At 48.9% G+C, this 8,957-nt stretch overlaps 2 long non-coding RNA genes across 2 annotated transcripts; both read right to left on the bottom strand.

Annotated features, from left to right (window-relative positions):
• Nucleotides 1-2,157: 2,157 nt before the first annotated feature.
• On the bottom strand, nt 2,158-4,268 carry LOC137477174 (uncharacterized). The gene is made up of 2 exons (XR_011000854.1): nt 3,663-4,268; nt 2,158-2,780 (listed from the first exon to the last, which is right to left on the bottom strand). It is a non-coding gene; the product is annotated as an uncharacterized lncRNA (long non-coding RNA).
• A 2,748-nt stretch (nt 4,269-7,016) lies between these two features.
• LOC137477175 (uncharacterized) lies at nt 7,017-8,438 on the bottom strand. The gene is made up of 2 exons (XR_011000855.1): nt 8,215-8,438; nt 7,017-7,793 (listed from the first exon to the last, which is right to left on the bottom strand). It is a non-coding gene; the product is annotated as an uncharacterized lncRNA (long non-coding RNA).
• Nucleotides 8,439-8,957: the final 519 nt, after the last annotated feature.

The raw sequence follows: 8,957 nt of genomic DNA, 5'->3' as shown, positions 1-8,957 counted from the left end.
CACAAATCTGAACTGACTGTCATTCATGACTCTACCCGTAGAAGCTCTTGTTGCAGCAAAGAGGAGAGATTTACTTGTTCTTTACTGTGGGAAGGATCCAACCTGCTTCTACAGTAATCTCCATATTCAGCCTACTCTGCTCTTGGAAGGTTGGTTTCCACTCTGCATTTGGAATGATGTCTAATGCTGGGGGCACCTTCGACATTGAAGGTGTTTGTTTAAACACGATTCTCTGAGTTTCCGAAAGCTGTCCCCTGCCCTGCTCAAGAGACGGTGAGCGCTGCAGTCAGCCGCGGCGGCACTTGGCTCGCTGCCGGGGAAGGCGCGGGTCTCAGCCGCGCCTGTGCGAGACCCGGCGGCAGCAGCGCTCCTCCCGTGAGCAGCGCCGGGAGCTGCCCCAGCTTTGCTCAAAAGTTGAGCAGCAGCTCGCTCTGGTGGCTAAAGCGAAGCAGTGCTGCCTCCGCCCAGCGCCGCCGGACTTTGTTTACTCCACATTCGGCGCAAGCAAGAAGCCTCTCTGCGTTCAAATAATGCCGTGTGGCAATACCAGCAGCGCTGCCTCCTCTTCTCAAAAATAAATAAGGATAGGTGGGGCAACTGCGACAAGTTACTCATCTTTTCCAGCTCGTTGTCCAAGCCAACAGCACTACTTTGCTAACAGCTGTAAACAATTTGCTGTGAGTTTAGTAAAATAGTTCGTATTAAGTTAAAACTTGTTATGCCTGCAGAGGACAGGCATTTGAAGCACTAGAGGGAAAATGAGGCACTTGAGCAACACTCCCAGCATTGCGTAGTGTTTGCTGGACAATGTTTTGGTGAGCTGCAGTCCTAAGCAAACAGTTTGTCTGGGGTAATAGATCACTTGTAGCACTCTGCTCCACTCTTACGGTTTAAAGGATGGTAATCTTTGCCTCCCTGGATGATCATTAACCCTGTAAGCAAAGGCCAAAGATGTATTGGTGGGAGCCACCTCTGCTGACAGACTGCAGCTGGGTTTATCTCCGGTGGGAGTTCCCAGCTCCCAGCCCCTGGGGGGAGTCAGCAGCTCCCAGCTCACGATGAGCTAAGCTGCACCCTAATGGTGCCTGGAGTTTAATTTGAGAGCCTCTCAGTGCCAATCGGCACTGAAATTGACAGAACAATCCTCTTAGAGCAGCATGTGATTGAATCTTAGCATTAAAAATAAACATCAAGTAACAAGATTCATGGTGAGCATCCACAGTATCTTTGTTGTTTCCCCAAGGCAGAGCTGAGTCTTGGCCTCCAAATTCCCCCTATTTGTGTGCCAGAGTGGATGTGTGCACGTGTGTGCCTGCCTGCTTCTCCAGATCTCCTTATACACAGCTAGGTACCAGTGCTTTCCTTCCACTTCCTCAGAAAAAGGTTTGAAACTATTTATTCAAAAATTTTCATTTGTGATGGTTTGACCTTTTTTATAGGCACAGCAAATCTTCTGCCTTTCTGTCACTTTGACAACTGATGAACTAGCTGTGTCTCAAAAGATGTGACAGCAAGCAAAAATAAATGCTAACAACTTCCCTTCTTAGGTTGCGGATTCCGGGCATTGTACTCTGGTACTCTGACTCTCCAGAGTTCTCCAAGCATCAAATAAGCACATATTTGGTTTCTTTTTTTTTTTTTTTTTTTTGCTTTGCTTTGAATACTTGGACTGTACTAGCCTCTATTTTCTCTTCCTAGATCACCTTTATGATACATTTTTCTAGCACACCACTTGTATACCACTAAGATCCCCTGTTGCTAGTATCCATGCACTGACAGAATACCCTTACCTACCTGCAGACTACCTCTTCTCAACTGCTACTCTCCTTTCAATGTCAGCCCCTGCTAAGATAGTAGCTTTGGAGGTTGTAGATGTTCCGTCACAGTCACAGAAAATCCGCTGCACACGTGTAAGCATGTATAGTCTAATGAGTTCTCATTTACAGCTCTGTAGCCCCCCCTTGCAACCTTAACACTAAACACTCCTCTCTCCTACGTGAGTTGAATCAGCAGCCCCAGGGAGACGACCCTGGATAACACTTTGCAGCACACGCATGCATCTCTGCTGCCTCGTTGCCTAAAACAGGCATATTTCAGCCTGGAGTTTCACTAACAAATCTCATGATAAGCAAAGCAAGAAACAGGCGTCACACACTCATTGTTAAATTTCTCTAAAAAGTATAAAAAATAACTACATGAAAACATCATGGTGCTGAAGTAAGCAGACCTCATTTAAATGAATGCAGACCAGGGGCATCGGGGTGGGAAGGTGTTGCTTTTATAGTGATAGTACCTGGAGCAGTTAACTGCCATCTTCTTGCTACTAAAGCTGCTTTTATTCACTTTGACCTTGTTGATAACACCATATTTATGTTCTTAGTAGAATAGTTTCCTGGAATGTCTCCATCTTTTTCAGTTTGATTCTCTTTCCAGTTTTCAAACCATTTGGCAGTTAACTTTCCCTTTCCCATCCATATAGTTGACCTTAGCTACTCTGTACTGTGCCATGGATATGTTGCTCTCAGAGATGCAGTCACTCCCAAATCTCTTTCCTCTTTGGCACTTGTGCTCTTCAGGAGACCTGACTCTTCTGAGAAGGTTATTTGAATTTTCAGTCCCTTATCTTATACCAGCTCCAAGGGAGCGGTTTCACCTCTGTATGAGTCTGTAATCAGAACAGGCTGCTGCTCTCCATCCTCACCAGACAGCTGAGCTGAACTCGATGTCCTTATTCTGTCTCTTCAGCCAGCTGGATCTCAGCTTTGTAAAATGTAGTTGAGCTGATCAAGAGAGAGAACAGAAAAATGACACTCACTGAACTCCGAGCACTTGACTATGAGCTTTTGTATGCCAGGTGTGATCATTCATCTGCCACCAGTGCTTGGGTCCCACAGACTCCTTCAGTTTGAGAGTTTTTTTAAAAATCAAATGATTGTTTCAGGCAATAGCAAGACAGTTTAAGTACTCTTTTTTTTCCTCCAGGATATAAGTTGCTGCCAACCTCCTTGCTGTGGCAGTCTCCCCAGAGAAGTGTGAAAGTAGTGTGTTTCATCAGCATGCTGACTCAGCAGTTCCTGTTTCCACAGCTGAGGCAAGCCACAACGGGTAGGGACAGCAGGGCAATAGAGAATGTGTAACACAGGACCCACATAAGTGCATAAACACTGTGCTGCTGGTGGAGAAAAGGAGTACGTTACCTCCCTGAAAGGTTTGTTCTCTGCTATGGTGATAGGCAAGATATCACCTTTAAAGTCACTGATAGTTTAGCACATCAGAAATGTTTTTGACTTTGGGCACTTCTAGAAGGTTGCTGTCCTTGGCTCCAGTCACGAGACCTCACATTTTCATATGTTTACTAGTGCTAGATAAATTCTAGCACAGCCTCCAGGCCCCTAGGCATGCTGCTGGCTATAAATTACCTCTCTCTTTCTTTTCTTAAAAATTGTGGAACTGATACACAGTCTCCTAAGCTTCTGTCACCTGAAGGTTGCACAGATACTGACTTCTAACAAAGCTCTAGAGTACTTGTCTCTTTCTAGAATTCAAATCCCAAATACAGAAAAGGCAATCGTGCACTGCTTTGCAAAAGATTCTCTAAAATGACCATACTTCAGTCCCTGATAAAGTCTAAGAGACTGACACAGCTATGGAAAAGAGCCAACCTGCAGGCAAGCATTCCCATGCTCACTGTGAGAGCCATGGTGAGTCCTGCTGGCTGCAGGTGGGTTATCTACAGCAAGGACAGGACAATTTCACTTGTTACCATGCAACAGGCCAGCCTGACCAGCAGGCAGAAGTCCAAAGGAGTTTGTAGGCTACTGCATCACAGTGATGATGGATCACTCAGTGGATTCCCCATAAAGGGACAATTCTTTCCTAGCAAGGGTTGTCACCATTTCCTGTCATCCCAGCACAGATCTCTCATTGCAGCACATCTTCCCAACTTCTAAAAGCTGAGAAGATCTGTATCAGTGTTTGCTATTTATCCCATGTGGAGCCTGAATTAAACACATTACATGGTATTTCCCCAGCAGGTAGACAAGAGGAAGCTGTTTGCCTCTATGTGACTTTTCAGCTAACCAATGACCCAAATGCAGTTTGCTATGCTGAGGAACCTCATGTGGATTTGTGACCCTCTTTAGAGAGCTTTGGGACTGTAAAGACAGTAAACACAGAGTACCTGCAGTTTTACTATTTGTGATCACTGAAATTTTTACTTGCAAGCTAATCTACATTGTGTGTACGGGTCAGAAAAGGGTACACATAAAAAATTGTACCAGTTTTTGTCTTTTCTTGTAATGCTCCAAGCACACACAGAAATAAAGAAATTACCTACATGAAAGCCTGGCAAGGTTTCCAGCCTTCCACTGAAGACACAGTAATGCCATTGCTCTTATGACAGCATGTCTCGCCATAATGCTTGTGCCTTCAGGCAACAGCTCATCTCCTGAGGAAAACATGAAAGTAAGTTGCAGCAGGTTAACTTAGCAGACAGGTTACTCAGTCTTTGACCTTGCTGGGACAAGCTGCTACAAGTGAATCAAGAGCATATTTCAGTTCTTCAGGACACCTGTCACTAACATTTTTTATCTTAGATAACAGTGTTATATAGCTGCTGGGCTGGACCATGTCTACACATAGAGTAAACAGAAACCATCTGAACACCTTCAAAATGTGAAATCCTATGGAGACAAAAGCATGTGAGATCAATGTTGGCTCAAACAGACACTTGGGACACAGTTCTTGCACTTCAAACTTTGCTGCTATCTGCACAAGCTACTCCATTACATATACTTGGGCATTTTTCCATCCAAAACCTCAGTGCTGGACATAAAAACATTAACATAAATTTTGTTTCTAGAAAACTTAGTCAAGCTGAGACGGAAAAGGGAACAGAATCTACAGCTTGCCTGGCAAAGCGATCTCTGCATGAGTTAATTGAGGAATGAAACACAAATACCTTCTGGGGCATCCTGCAGAGATGGGTAATTGACCTTCCCACATTTCAGTATACTGCAAACCTTAACAGGGAAAAAGCAAGCATCTTTTTCCCACTGTTTAATTACGTTTCTACTCTACCGTGGGTCTCAGCCTGGTGCCTTGCTATTCCCCAGGCGCCACTACCCCTTCCCCGCTGGCTGCCATCAAGGCCATCGAGGCAGGTAGGGAGAACAAAGCGTGTTGAGCACTCTGTGGGCAAAGGGAGCCCCGGGAGCAGGGCCGAGAGGAGCGGGGGCTGTGCCGAGCGCCGGCAGGGTGGGCGGCACGGGCAGCAGAGCTGCCCCTGCGGTGAGGGCACGGCCGGGGAACCGGGGAGGCTTTGAACGGGACGTGTCCTCGGCAGAACCACCGAAGACACAGTTCAGGCCGCTGGCACCTGGGGACCCGAACCCATCTCCCTGTGAGAGGTCTCTCTGTAACTCTGACTGGTGTGAACTCCCACAGGGCACCGGGCACGGCCATCACCGGCACCCCGCGCCACCTGGGAAGGACCACCCCGCGGGGAGCCCGCTCCGCCGGCCGGGCCAAGGGGCGCAGCGGGGGTGGCCCGGCCCGGCCCGGCCGCGCTGTGCGGGACCGGGGCATGTGCGGCGGCGCGGGCGGCGGGGGAGCGGCGCCCCAGAGCCGCGCCGCGCCGCTTCCTGCCGCTATAAATAGCCGCCCGGCCCAACATGTCCCGGCCGCCGCAGCGGCTGCAGCGCCGGCGGGACCCGCCGTGCCCTCCCGCCGCCTCGCCCGCACGGAGCGCGGTAAGGGGGCTGCGGGAGCCGCGCGGGGCTCCCGGCGGGGCGGGGGTGTCTGGGGCGGGCAGGGCTCCAGCGGCCGCCGCGCTGGGGCGGCTCGGCACCCCCGGCCCGCCGGTACAAGGGTCGGGAGACGAGTCTCGCCCCGTGCCTGTCTGCTCTTTCTCTCTTTTCTTCCAGACTGCTCTGTCTTGGGCTGGACGCGTTCCTCCTGCCTCCCGAAGCCGTGCTGGCAGGCTGGGATCCCTCCCTGCTTCCCCTCGCACTCCCGCTTCCCCCGGGTTGGGCGCGTGCCCGCGGTGGCGGCTGGCGCTGGCCTCTGGGCGCAGCCCCCGGCCCCCTTGGCAGCTCGGACCGTGCTGCTGCCTGGGCTGCCGGGGAGGTGCCTGGTGGCATCCTTGTCCATCTCTGCTGCTGTACAGCCACGGCTGTGAAATCCTGGCTGGCGGGTCAGGGTGGGGAGAGCCACGCTGGGGCTGTGGCTCAGGCTGGAGCCGTGGCACACACGGCCGCCTGCACGTGTGGCACCCACGCAGGGCATCGTTGTTTGGTCACACACCAGGTGTTCGTGTTGCAGCCTCCCTCAAGTGCTTTCATCTGCAGCGGATGTTGAGGTGGACCGTGTAGTTAGGCTTTATGGTGGAGTCAACAAAGCAGGTCTCTGCCCTCTGAGCTGGCTCTTGGGGGCTTTTTGGAAGGAATCAAATAAGGAACCTCAAGTAACCAGTGTTCATGTTTTAGCTTGTCTTGCACTCTGTTTGCCTCTGCTGCTCTAATGGCTGTGTTTCGTCTTCTAATGAGCACCTTCTGGAGTGCAAGGCTATGTGCCTTCTCAGAGAGTAGGTGTTCCTCAGCTACCATGTAGCCTGTTTGAGCGGCCTCTCTAAAACAAAGGTGATAACAGCACTTGTGTCTGGCACCGAGGTGTGTGCATTCAGGAACCCACCATGAGGTACTTCTGAATCGCTCCTTTACTCCTGAAGTGCGTTCTCAAAGACAGGGCTGTAATAAGCAGCTGCTCTCAGTTTTGACCTCCAGAGGATGGGCAATGTGTTTTGCTTCTCATTCACACCCTTTTTAATTCTGGCAACCTTCCCCTCTGTTTCTTCTGTCCACTAGCTCTTCCAAGCCCAATTTGGGAGGATGGTGCAGAGACCCAGGAGGCCACGTAAAAAAGAAAAGGTCCTCTCAGAGCTTCAGCTTGGGAGCCTTGCCTTCAGTGACGGTGGGAGGCATGGCCGTGCTGCTCTGGCAGTGCACTCTTTCAAGTGCTGTAAAGCACAAGGCCAGCTGAGCTGGCATGTACTTTCCCCTCTGCTGTGAGGGGAAGGAGCAGATGAGGAGGAAATACAGCTGTTCCAGAGCACTTCTGCCCTCTGTCCAGCCGGAGCATGTGAAGGGGGAGGACAGACATAGAAAGGGAGATTCAGGAAGAGAGTATGGGAGGTTGGGGAGGGGCGAGGGGAGGAGAGGAAAGCTACAAATGGAGAAGCAAAGGTCTTTATGTATGCACAAATGTTATTTAAAGATCTGTTTAGCTAGAGCGAGAGCAAATAGCCTGAAATTATGAGATTGTATCTCTTGAGTCCCTGTTATTGTTCCTCCAGAAAGTGCAGCTTTTCATTCCTCAAGTATTATGTGTTTCTTTCTGCCTCCCTCTTCTAGGCTTCTCAGCATCCTCTGACCTCAAGCTGAGCAGGACGTTGCCCTTAGCTTCTGCCTGTCAAAATTGTAGTTCTCCATGTTGTACATGAAATGATTATTCCATAGTTGGTTAAGGCAACTTTCCGAGGAATGCTAAGCAAGAGGCACGCTAGTTCCTGTGGCTGGCCTTGACTGGAGTGCAGGCATTTTGGGACAGCGGCTGTGCCTGGAGGCTGTGGTTACTCTGTGTTATCCGTGGCAGCTTAGGGATTCCTCCTGCCTCTGCTCCTGTCCCTCCCACCCTTCCCTTATGTCTTGTTGCTGCTCACCTGTTCCTCTGCCTGTGCTGCAGCTGCTTCAGCCTCTCCCAGTAATCTGTGGGGCTGTGCTGAATAGCTTGGAAGTCTGAGTAAGGAGAAAAAGAGAAAGCTGCTACTCCTTTGTCTGTAGAGAAGTTCCCTCTCAGCCCTGTGCTGACTCTCCCCTGCATCCCGCTTTGAGATCCCTCACCTCAGCAACTGGGAATTAAACCACTTGAAGCTCTCTAGCTATGTCCTAATTACTGCTGCTGTCTTGTTATTTCTTCTGAAATTGCACTTTCAGCTTTCTCCTGGATTAGTTTTCTCTCTGAATGGCATCAGGTAGTAAGGTACTGTCTTTGGGGGCTGCATGGCTACAAGACCACTAAACTTTTTTCTTTTTTTTAATGGAAAACGCAGTTAGCCTACCCCAGCAGAGTTTCACTGCTTTTACATGTGTAGTACAGACAGAACTGATAGTGTGCATCTAAGAAAAGGTATTGGCTGTGGAAAGAGCGATTTCCCACCTGTGATAACAGTATGATCTTTACATCTGATGGCATCCAGACCCCGAAAAGGCCACTGAGAAGCACAAGCAATGTGCATCCCTTTGAGAAGGGAGCATGCTGCAGTATTTCTCTCCATTACCTACACTGCATAAAGTTCTAACAGCTATTTAGTTTTCTTCCCTGTTTGTTTAAACACCTATCTGCTTTGTGGGGTGAAAGGAGCGTATGTTGGTGTTGTCTGACAACTGCAACATGATAGGAAGGCATAGGCTTCCTTAGGAGCACATGTATTGTTGATGGCATACATGTACAATTTAGTAAAATGTCTTTATGCAGCAGCTTTGAGAAATGTTCTGTGCTTTTAACTACCTTGAATCTTCATCTGGTTAATGGATGGTTACATAATGGTTATGTATAGAAACCATATGAAATAATGATGCAGCAGAAGGGCGGGTTTCTTTAAAGTTTGTTTTTGCCAAGGTAAACATATCTTAATAATGGCTTCTTCACAATAATGAAGTGTTATCAAAACTCAAATCTAATTAAATACTTCTGTGTTCTTCCTACTGATTTCTCTTATTCTTGACTCCAACACTTTCTCATTTTCTTCATCTGGTGCACTCTAACATCTCGTCTGTGGGATCTGTTATAAAAAGGAGTGTTTACTGTCTTGGTTCAGAATCTGTGGTGCTAGCTGTGTTTGAGTAGGGGTGTGGAAACCCAGTGTATGGGGAGATAATTAAATTCTGGGATGGTAGAAC

The sequence above is a fragment of the Anomalospiza imberbis genome, chromosome 7, assembly GCF_031753505.1.
Source record: "Anomalospiza imberbis isolate Cuckoo-Finch-1a 21T00152 chromosome 7, ASM3175350v1, whole genome shotgun sequence".
Taxonomy (NCBI): Eukaryota; Metazoa; Chordata; class Aves; order Passeriformes; family Viduidae; genus Anomalospiza; species Anomalospiza imberbis.
Note: the sequence above shows the minus strand (reverse complement) of the source record. Positions and strands in the feature narration are given on the sequence as shown.